Here is an 11,518-nt window from a genome sequence, read left to right as displayed (position 1 = left end):
CCATGACAGTTGTCTTTTTAAATTTGAGGTGTAATTTAATGTTTCTCTTAAAAGATACCTCACAGGATCCCTGTATGTGCTGTTCCAATAAGTCACTTAGAAATAATCTTTATACTGTTTTGCATAGGATGAAGGGCACTGCCAAGCTGAGATGCCTGTGGAATGCTGAGATTTGGCAAAGCAGTGTACCAGCTTCATCTACAAAAGGCAATGGCCTTGTTGCTTTCAGCAGAACTGCTCCATTCAAGCAGGTAGGAACTGGAAGGTTCAGTTCATAACCACTAGTTTGACTGTCAATGCCAGAGGCTCAACCTCCACCTGGCCGACGTCCTGGAACGAGTAAGCGCTGGCCAGGAAAGCTGGGAAGGGGGGTGGTGTTGGGTGGGCATGTGACATCCTCTCTGGGACTTTGCTGGGAGAGCTGAGACCCTGCTGTGTACCTTCTTTGGTCTTGGATGTGCTGCATCACTCTTGTCGGTATTTCACTGGGTCTTGAGGAAATCTCTTGCATTTTTTGCAGGTAAATTCCATAGGCTACAAGGTGTATGGAGCTGGGACCAGCAGCCTCTATGGGGGAACAATCACCATCAATGCCTGCAAGGTGAGGTCAGGAGCTTGGCTGTGGGCAAGGACAAGAATACAGTCAAGGAGAACAAGGGCCACAATTTGAACAGAATTTAGATACTTATTTTAGATCATTTTTAGATCCTGTGCCGCAAAGCTGGGTGACTCTGGGCAAGCCATTTTGTCTGTGTAGGAGTTTTCTACTTAAAAAACACCTGGTGGAATTAGACTGGCTTGGTCAAGTGACCTGACTGCTCAGTCTGTAATTGCTGTTACTGCATGAACAGATAGTTCAGTAGCATTCTCAGGAGACACATTAACAGTAGGATTTACAAGCAGTTTATCCCAACAGTTTGAGGAGATGAATGCAGAGCTGGAAGAGAATAAAGAGCTTGCTGGGAATCGCCTTAATAAGCTGGAGGAACTATGTCAGGATCTTGAGGAAGTAACAACACAGAATGAAAAGCTCAAGGTGAGACATCTGTAGCCGTGTGAGGGTGAAGGTGTTCTGTGGGATGGGCTGCCCTCAGCTTTGCAGTGATGTGTCTGCAGAAAACCTCATCAGCAGTTCTGAGCCTGCTCTTTCGCAGTGTTACACTTTGCTCCAGGTACAACTCAGCGAGTCTGTGGCTCCGCTTGCAGCTCAGCGCGTTGGTGACAGCGTGTGGCCACCGTGGGAAACTGTACTGGTTTCCTGCCCGTTCCCGTTCTGCTCTTTTAGTCCATTTTAAGCATGTCTGGTTCAAACTGTTTTCACCTCTTTACAAGTAGTGATCCCTCCTCCACCTTCCCCACGTCCTGTGCAAGTGGAACCAGAGAACAGAAACAATCAGGGAACTTGTGTGGGGAGAGAGGCTCTTGAAAGAGTCATTGAATTTCTGTCCTTCCCACTGTGGGGGATGGCTAGATAGGAAACAGCCTATGAGTTTGTGATGTTTTAAAGGTGGTAACACAAGAAGCTGTGGCTCTGTGGTAGATAAGTATATCATGGAGAGAATAACCCAAATTTCATCTTAGTGGTCAGTGCCAGTTATACAAAATGTCTGTCTTGATAACCTAAATCCAGAGATCTGATGCTGGGAACTGTCTTGAGGCACCTCTGAATTCTGTTTATCCACATGAGTTTGTTTTGAGAGAAGTGGTCTTTAGCTTACAGCTTTCCTTTTCCCTCCCTAATTAGTTTTAAGCTGAATGCATGTCTATATGTGTCTGTTTCACTGCTGCTAGTCACAATCATTTGCTAACTTTTTTTTCTAGTTCAGTTCTCTGGGTTTTTATTAATTTCTCTCTCTGTCAGTCATTATGGTTTACTGGCAGAATGCTAACATAATGCCTACTTGCATGTGCATTTTATCTGTTCTCTCATACTTTTCTATGTGTCCATCTTTATTGATCTGAGTGATTATGCTTTATTATGTTTTCCATGGTCACATCTTTGAGAGAAACTATTTCAGGACCCAAGAGTCAAAAACTTCTGTCATGTGGTTGTGCAAGAGAAGCAGCCTAATGCATGCAGAGAGCACAGAGATTTTTTAAAATAGGTACTGAATCCTATCACTTGGACCTACTTCACAGCAATGCTATTCAAGTTCTATTTTTGTCTTTGCTTGTGGCAGCTTGATTCACTGTTCTCCTTTCTTGAGAGACAGAAACCAAAGGCAAGGGGATAATTTCTCTTTTTGTGGCATTTTCTTGTGTCCCAACCAGGTTGAGCTGTGACGGGCAGTGGAAGAGGCTGTGAAGGAGACCCTGGAATATCGCTGCATGCAGTCCCAGTTTTCTGTTTTGTATAATGAGAGTCTCCAGCTGAAGGCACACCTTGACCAGGCCCGCACGCTGCTCCGTGGCACCCGCAGCACACACCAGCGCCAGGTGGAGCTGATGGAGGTAACAGCTCTGCTCCCTCAGCCTGGGAGCTCTGTCATGCCAGCACCATCACTGCTGGGTCTGCGTGCCTTTGCAAACGCTCAGGGAATTGACGTTTCTGGCAATAATCCAGGCTCTTGTGGTACCTGATATTGATGAGGTGAGAGATGTTCCAGGTTCAAAGCACCGAGTTCTGTTTCCTTTTTGTTCCTCAGAGGGATGAGGTCAGCCTTCACAAGAAGCTACGCACTGAGCTGATTCAGCTGGAGGACACCCTGACACAAGTCTGCAAAGAATATGAGATGTTGAGGATAGAGTTTGAACAGACACTTGCTGCCAATGAGCAAGCATGTATGGTGTTGTTCTGCTGAGCCTGAAAACAATCACCTATCCACCAATGCTCATTAGGGGCTACAGTGCACAAGAACACTTGTGTTGATTCTTTGTTGCTGTTAAAGACTTGTTCAGGTCTCTTCACCTCAAAACAAAGCTTTTCACCTGTTTTATTGGGAGGCCAGCTCCACTTCTTTCTAGATGCTGCATAATAGATCCAATTTGGTAACAATTTGGTTTATGGTAGGATATTTTGAATTATTAAAAATTTCTTGGGGCGGGAGGATTCATTTCCAAGTCTGTAAGGACAATCTAGATAGCAAAGCAGTAATTCTTAAATTTCTTCAGAGGAAATAAATTAGTTCTGAAGTGGCATTTAAATCCGATTTCTTTTGTAACATGACGTGTTTCCCTTAGGATCATGGGCATAAAAAGAATGCTAAGTGGGAGCTTAGGACTGTGAATTTGCAAGGATTTGTGGTTGTATATGAAACTGGTATGACTTTTTTTCTGCAAGTGTTTTGTGTTGATCTGTTATGTAGCAGAATGGTGATAATCTTGTTTTATTTGTCATTGTCACTTAGCTTGTTCTCCATCTCCATGCAAGAAGGTTGACAGAAGTGTGGTTTGTTACCGAGGTGTTTCTGTTTTTGTAGGCCCCATTAATCGGGAGATGCGTCACCTCATCAGCAGCCTCCAGAATCACAACCAGCAGCTGAAGGGAGAGGTGCTGAGATACAAGCGCAAACTGAGAGAGGCCCAGTCTGACCTGAGCAAGGGAACACAGCAGGAAATGCCAGAAAAGAGGGGAAAGTGCTTAGGAGAGGGGGGAATGCTGTCACTCTTGCCAGGAGTATCAACCTTTCTGATCGGCTGTGCAGGATGCAGTGAAATTTTCTGTGGAGCTCTGCACTCTGCTGCTTCCTTTGACTAAATGAATGCTTTTTCTTTGTGGCTGTGTAGTTGCTCCGTGGAAAGGGGGCATGGAAGCATGGATCTGGGAAGACAAGGGAGAAGAGAGTAAGGAAGACTCCTGGCTCATGGCAGCTGAGAAGAAAGCAAAAGCTGAGGTATTCCTAATTTCTCTTCCTCTTTTCTTTTTATTGTGTTACTTAAACTTCTTTTCAGCTACTCTGCAGCAGAACTGTGTTGTTTCTCTCCTCAGAACTGAGGATTGTTTGTCTTCTCAGCTTTGTCACTTGGAGATTGGAATGGTCTGCAGATAAACGGGGTCTAGTTGCTGGTGCAGCCACACACACACAACAATCTCTAGGTTCATAAGCACAGACCCATTTGCAGATCCCTTGAGTTCCAGCATGTCCGTCTGTTTGGGACCCCTGTGGTTCCAAGCCCCTCTTGCCTTCTTCACAAGCAGGTCTCACCTATAGGCAGCATTTCCTCTGTGCAGCACATATACGTGGGGTAAAGAGTTAGATTGAACGGCGATACTTCAGAAAATGTGTAATGAAAAGATACAAGAAAATAGGACAGGACAGGCTGTGATGATCATGGGCAAGGCCGAGCCAGACAAATGTGTACTGACTGCCCATATTTTCCATAGGACTGGTTCCTTTTATGCCCTTCTCTGTCTAACCCCAATTTGTTCATCCTTGGTCTCCATTTCCCTGCACATTGCTCCTGGATTTGAGCGGCTCTTGATTCCCACAGCTGTCCCACTTCAGGAGCCATTCCTGCTTTACAGTGTCATCAATTACAAAGTCTAAGCTGATCTTCCTGGAGGTTGTTCCTGTAGTTTCCTGGAAGCTGTTATGACTGGAGAGGTTTGCTTCTTCTCTGTGTCTCTGTGCTTGTTTTGTCAGGTTTGTGTCTCTGTATATTCTGGTTTGGGTTTTCTCCTTCTCGCACACTCAGATAACCTTGATGGAATAACCATTTTCACACTCCCATGTGCTCTCATCAGTTAGTGGGACTGACCAAGTTTCGTTCTCATCACTGAACCCCTTACCATTTGTCTGCCAAGTTTGTATCTCTGTATGTTTTATTTTACTTCCTCCTTTTCCTATTATTTCCTTCTTGTATGGAAGAAGGTCTTTGACCAGATGCCCTTAAGGAGCAGATGCTCTCTGAGCACATACCCATACATGTACAATTGCAGGAGACTGATGTTCCTACTCTGATAAAAGATGATGTGATATTTTCAAAGGTGTGGAAGTCAAGATCTTGGGCTTACAGCCCACCTCAATGGTACATCTGCCTGTAATACTCTTGTCAAAACAGCCTGGGGTTTTTTGCCGTGCTTTGAAGGCAGTCCTGAGTGTTTCAGAGAATTGTGGAGAAAGCAGGCTCTTAACAATGCTCAGGGCATATCCTTGTGTTTAGTGTCATTTTTGGTTGGTTCTTGTAGCTTGAAGAACTGAGGCAGAGGGTGAAAGAATTGGAAGACAAGGAAAAAAAGGAGAGTAAGAATGTGGCTGATGAGGATGCCCTCCGCAAGATCCGAGCAGTGGAGGAACAGATTGAATATTTACAGAAGAAACTTGCCATGGCTAAGCAGGTGAGAAATTCCTGATGAGTTCTCTTTTGGCTGGGGCAACTGAATGAGCTGCCTTCAGGTTACGTCCAGGAAGAGAGAAGGAATTTATATCTGTATGGGCCAGAGATGGGAGTTTAGTGCTTGTTTACCAAAGGGGAAGAAAACTTCCCCTTTGAGCAAGCAAAAGAACTACCAATAAAATAACCCCCTCCACCCTCAGCTCCAGGATATCGCAGGCAGGCCATGGTGGGAAATTTTAAATAACAATTACACATCAAATAAACAATTAAACATGTGGCCTCGGTGAAGCGCACAGAGGAGAATTGCCTTCATCAGCCATTAGGGGAAGAGATTACAATTTCTTTTTAAGAATTATTACCTCCTCAGTTCATCTAGTGAATATGTTTGCATGGAAGTGGTACATATCATCTGCTAAAAAAGGCTCAATCCAATGAGAGAGCAAGACCACCTCAGCAGGGTAGAGGCAAGCCATTTCTTCTTCCAACATCTTCCAAATTTCTTCTTCCAACATCTCAGATCTCAGACTGTCTCTCCTCTACTTTAAATCAAGGACGAGTAATATTTTACAAAGCCTTCATTTCTCAGGAAAGGGTTAAAAGTTCAGACTCCCTGGACGGCTGAAATCTCTGCCCAGCAGCCAATTTCTAAGGCTAAGGCTGGGCACCTTCCCCCCCTTCTCCTTCTCCCATGCCGGCAAAGTTACAGGTGTGGTCGGGACTCTCTGTCTTTTCTCCCTGGGGGGGACGACAAAGGTATCTCCGCTTCTCTCTACTCTTCTGTCCACAGGAGCTGGCTCAGTTCCAGTTCTTTAGCTCTTTTGGTTTACTTTGACCAGGCCGCATAGCTTCCCTTCCCCCACCCAGCGCATGGCTGGGCAGGGGAGGTCTGCACTGCACTCTGACTGGAACCAAAGAGAGTGAGCTCTTGGGAGTTGTTGCTTTTAACCCTCTGTGTTCTCAGAGGCGTGCCTATGCCTTTCAGTGGTCACTCCAGGTGCTAATATCTAAACCTGACCACTGATTGGTTTGACCCAACTTCCTGAAAAAAAATTCACTTCCATGTCAAACCGCGACAGGGGTCCAGGGCACAGTTTGGCCAGAGCCTGTGAGTCTTTTGCAGGAGGAAGAGGCCCTGCTGTCAGAAATGGATGTCACAGGCCAAGCCTTTGAAGACATGCAAGAGCAGGACATCCGCCTGATGCAACAGCTGCGGGAGAAGGATGATGCCAACTTCAAACTGATGTCAGAACGTATCAAGTCCAACCAGATCCATAAGCTGCTGAAAGAGGGAAAGGAGCAGCTGGCAGACCAAGTTTTGACACTGAAAACACAGGTAATAGGGTAAAGTGAAAGAGGACAAGAGAGCTGGTGGGGAGGTGGAGGTGTGAGTTACCTGTTTCAGGCAGCTGCACACAGCTAACTGTTTGCTTGCTCCCCCACTGAGTGAAAGGGGAAAGAACCAGAAGGGACAAAGTGCAAAAACAGATGAGATGAAATAAAGGGAGTTGAACAGCTAAAGCAAAGATGTCCATACAAGCCAAACAAGAAATGAATTAATTGGTTACTTCCTGGGGCAGGTAGGAGTTGAGCCATCTCCAGCAAGGCAGGGCTTCATCACGCCTTATTGTTATTTAATAAAGGCTGCAGCTCTGAACATCCTCCCAGTCCTCCTTTCCAGCAGCTGTTATTGCTGAGCACAGCACTGTAGGGTATGTAACACCCCTTGGGCCAGCGGGATCAGTTGTCCTGGCTGTGTGGCATCCCAGCTTCCTGGGCATCCTCAGCCTACCTGCTGGTGAGCAGCATGAGTCACAGAAGGTCTTGGTGCTGTGTAAGTACTGCTCAGCAGCAGCTAAAACAGTGCTGTGTCACTGACAAGACTTTTGCTTCAAAATGCAAAACATAGCAACATGTGAGCTGCTCTGAAGAGAATTACCTGTCCTCACCAGAATCAGTCCAGGATGGAGCGTTCCTCTCACCAGCCTAGGAATGCATCAGGCTTCAAAGGAAACTGTCTTTGTAAAAAACTGAGACTGCTTTAGGAGCCTTAAAATGTCCTGTGGGTGAGGAAAAGTGGTAAATCCTTTTCCTGTTGGAATGGTACTTCTGCCTGTATATTCTACCTGTAGCTATATGTATTGGTAACAAGCAGGAGGAGTTGGAAACCACGGTTCAGTCGAAACTACCTCCTACAAGGGCACAGGCTGGGAGAGGAAATCACTGAGAACACTGGAACAGAGAAGGACTTGTGGATTCTGGTGGATGAGAGGCTGGACCTGACCCAGCAGTGCACGCTGGGAGCCCAGAAAGCCAACTGCATCCTGGGCTGCATCCAAAGCAGCATGGGCAGCAGGCTGAGAGAGGGGATTCTGCTCCTCTGCTCTGCGCTTGCGAGACCCCAGCTGCAGTGCTGCATCCAGCTGCGGGGTCCTCAGCACAAGAAAGACACACGGACCTGTTGGAGGGAGTCCAGAGGAGCCTATAAAGATGATGAGAAGAAATGAGCACCTCTGCTACAAGAACAGGCTGAGAGAGCTGTGCCTGTTCAGCATGGAGAAGAGAAGACTCAGGGGAGCCTTCATTGCAGCCTTCCAGTAGCTGAAGGGGGCTTAGAAAAATGAAGGAGAGGAACATTTTATATGAGCATACATTGACAGGACAAGAGGCAATGGCTTTAAACTGAAAGAGGGCAGGCTTATATTAGATGTTGGGAAGAAATTCTTCACTCAGAGGGTGGTGAGGCACTGCTGGAGGTTGCCCAAAGAAGTTGTGGATGCCCCATCCCTGGAATGTTCAAGGCCAAGCTTGGATGGGGCTTTGAGAAACATGCCCTAGAGGAAGTTATCCCAGGGAGGCTGGGACTAGATGATCTTTTAGGTCCCTTCCAATCCAGGCCATTCTATGACTCTGTATCCTGTCGTCCTTGGAACCACTGTGGAACTGTTCACTGCCTTGCAGCAAGTCTTTAAGCCGCTGTCCAAAAATTAAGAAATCTTTGTTGCAAATATTTGACTGCTAAGCTTTAAAGTGTTGACCATAGAGATCTGGGTACAGCTCTTTGGATACAGGCACAGCTGTTCAGGGAGAAAAAGGCAAGCTGAATGTGTGCTCCCTGGTGATGGGGAAGCAGGAGTAGTTTTAGCCTGCAGCTTGAATGACAGCTCTGAAGACCCACAGAGCATACATTAATTCCTTCTGTTCCCTCTGTCTCCCTTCCCAAGGTGGATGCCCAGCTGCAGGTTGTACGTAAGCTGGAGGAGAAGGAACACTTACTGCAGAGCAGCATTGGAACGGGAGAGAAGGAGCTGGGTCTGCGAACACAGGCCCTGGAGATGAGCAAACGCAAGGTAAGTGATGCCTTCGTTTCCTCTTGGGTTGTGAGGTGGAGCTGCTGCCTTGTGGGAGGCATGGAAGGCTCTGAGCTCTCACTGGGATTAGAGAACCTGGTATTCCCTGCTTTTGGATGAGTATATCAGAAGGCTGAGGAGTCCTGGAGAGAATTATGATTAAAGTACTGGAGACTGATGTTTTCCTTTGATAAGGAGAAGCAGGTCATATGTTTTTCTGTGTAACCTGTGGTGAAGAGAGAGACAGCAGCCAGATGGACTGGGGTCAAAGCTTTTGTAGCAAAGATGGGATAAGCAAAAGGAAATACAGCTGGGGAATGTGAACACTTTCAACAAATGCCTAAGACGAGTAAAGTAGGTGCATTACCAGTAAAATAAGTCTAAGTTTGTAGCTGATGCTGCCTTTGTTGTTAAGTTTTAGTAGAAATGCAGAAATTACATTAAAACAGGCAGAAAGGAAAGCAGGAATATCCCTGTGAAAAGGAGCTGGGGAGAATTCAGCAGTGACCTGTGTTTAATAGGACAATTTGTGGTATTAAGGGCACTTGGTTATAAAGTCAGAAGAGAACTGGTGAAGAGAGATTGTTAGAAATAGGTATCGTGCAGTTCTGTCTAGGACAGCGATAGAACTGCCTCTGAAACACTTTAATAGAGAAGACATGGAAGCTGGAAGGCTGAAAATAGGTTAAGAAGATAATTGGATGATCATTGGTGTTTTTGTAAGAGATGTGCCTTGCAGTGTGCCAAGGTTTGGCTCTGCCCAAAGGAATCTTGAAGCTAAATGATTAGAACTTGTTGATAATAAGGTAAGAACAAGGGACTAGAGACCACTAGAGCTGTTCTTCTGTGTTTGGTCCTTATATACTGGTTTTCTTTCTCAGGCCATGGATGCAGCCCAGCTTGCAGATGATCTGAAGGCCCAGCTAGAGCTGGCTCAGAAGAAGTTACATGATTTTCAGGAGGAGATTGTGGAAAACAGAGCAACTAGAGAGAAGGAGATGTTCAACCTCAAAAGGGCTGAGGTATATACCCTATGCACAATCCTTCAAGATCTGTCTGCTTTAGTGTCCTTCTCCTTGTACACTGAGCTTGCAGAGGGTTTCAGCTGAACTGCTCTTGGTATCCAGTTTCACTTTGATTTTGGCTTCATCGGGTCTTGGCTCTTTCAGATTTTGTCCCCTGATAACTGGCAACAGTTGTGGCATCAGATGATCATGTTGTCTCTTGGATTATAGGGGATGAAACTATGGCTGGCATGACTTAGCCAGGTGCACGTTCTCTTTGGCCCTTGAAGAAGCTGACAGAGAATGTAGTGCTCCTTCACTTGGTCTCCTGTTTTTCTGCAGGAAGATATTTCTAGGTTGCGCAGGAAGCTGGAGACCACAAAGAAGGCTGACATGGTTCCCAACTGTGATGAGATCCTGATGGAGGAAATCAAGGATTACAAGGTGAGTGTCTGTGTCCATCAGCTTCCCTTTTTACTTTAGTCAGAAGGTGTGTAGGCACACTTTCAGTGTCTGACATCTCTCGTCTGTACTCTGGCACTGGAGAAACCACCTTGTCCTTCTGAGGAATGGAAGTACCGACATGTTGAGACATCTCTGAGCACAGCAGCTGGGCTGCAGGGCCGCTCACAGCTCTATGTGTGTGTCTGTGTCTGTGTGTGTGTGTGTGTGTGTCTGTGTGTCTGTGTGTGTCTGTGTGTGTCTGTGTGTCTGTGTGTCTGTGTCTGTGTGTGTGTCTGTGTCTGTGTGTGTCTGTGTGTGTGTCTGTGTGTGTGTGTGTGTCTGTGTTTCTGTGTCTGTGTGTGTGTCTGTGTGTGTCTGTGTGTCTGTGTCTGTGTGTGTGTCTGTGTGTGTCTGTGTGTCTGTGTGTGTCTGTGTGTGTCTGTGTGTCTGTGTCTGTGTGTGTGTGTCTGTGTGTGTCTGTGTGTGTGTCTGTGTGTGTGTGTGTGTCTGTGTGTGTGTGTGTTGCAGGCCTGCCTGACGTGCCCGTGCTGCAACATGCGCAAGAAAGACGCGGTGCTCACCAGGTGCTTCCACGTCTTCTGCTTCGAGTGTGTGAAGACGCGCTACGACACGCGGCAGCGCAAGTGCCCCAAGTGCAACGCGGCCTTTGGGGCCAACGACTCCCACAGGATCTACATCGGCTGAAGCCCTCTCAGAGCCCCTGCTGGTGCTGAGCCAGCCTCCTTCCCTCCCTCTCAGCTTCTGCTGCCTGAGCTGCAGTGTCTTCTGGGAGGAGCCTTCAGGGTCTCCAAAGAAATACACTCTGGATCTTGCTTCCTTCCTTGGCCCTGTCCCTTTGGTCATGCCCTCAGTTTTTGTGTGCTCTTTGTGCCTGAGAGGAAGTTTCCCATCCCTTGCTTTCACACTGCCAAGGCGGGAACGTGCAGCTGAAGTGCTGCCTTGGTGGGATGGAAGCTGAGCTGCAGCAGAGATTAGTGAGAGCTTTATTTGAGGGCTCTGCTTTGGATGCTAATTAAGTCCCATCAAGGAATGGCACTGCTCCTGGGAGGGAAGTGTTTCCCAAGTAACAGGCCCAACAGAGACCAAGGAAATTGATCTGTACACTCAGTGGAGCAATTCCTTAGGTACCTGTTCACCTTCCTGAGTCAGGGCAAGAACCCTCGAGGGCTGGTGCACTAGGAAACCCTACCCCAAACAAACACGTCTGAATATCCACCAGAGGAGAAAGGAGAGATCTTGGAGACCCTTAGAAAACAGCATTCCATTGACAAGCCCTGGTTGATGTGCTCACCTTCCCCTAGGCTGAAGCATTGCTGCCATTGTCCTTCTCAGAAAAGGGCTTTTAGTGGTTCCTTTGCTGCAGCTTTACCACAAAGATTGACCTTGTTATGTACAAATTCTTCTTAAAGCTGTTCTTTGGTTTAT

General features: G+C 46.7%; 1 pseudogene; it reads left to right on the top strand.

Moving 5' to 3' along the window:
• Positions 1 to 803: 803 nt before the first annotated feature.
• On the top strand, positions 804 to 11,118 carry LOC137465895 (E3 ubiquitin-protein ligase BRE1A-like; annotated as a pseudogene).
• The last annotated feature ends 400 nt before the right edge of the window (positions 11,119 to 11,518 follow it).

The sequence above is a fragment of the Anomalospiza imberbis genome, unplaced genomic scaffold (genome assembly GCF_031753505.1).
Source record: "Anomalospiza imberbis isolate Cuckoo-Finch-1a 21T00152 unplaced genomic scaffold, ASM3175350v1 scaffold_118, whole genome shotgun sequence".
In the NCBI taxonomy this organism is placed as follows: domain Eukaryota; kingdom Metazoa; phylum Chordata; class Aves; order Passeriformes; family Viduidae; genus Anomalospiza; species Anomalospiza imberbis.
This window is presented reverse-complemented; position numbering and strand designations above follow the sequence as displayed.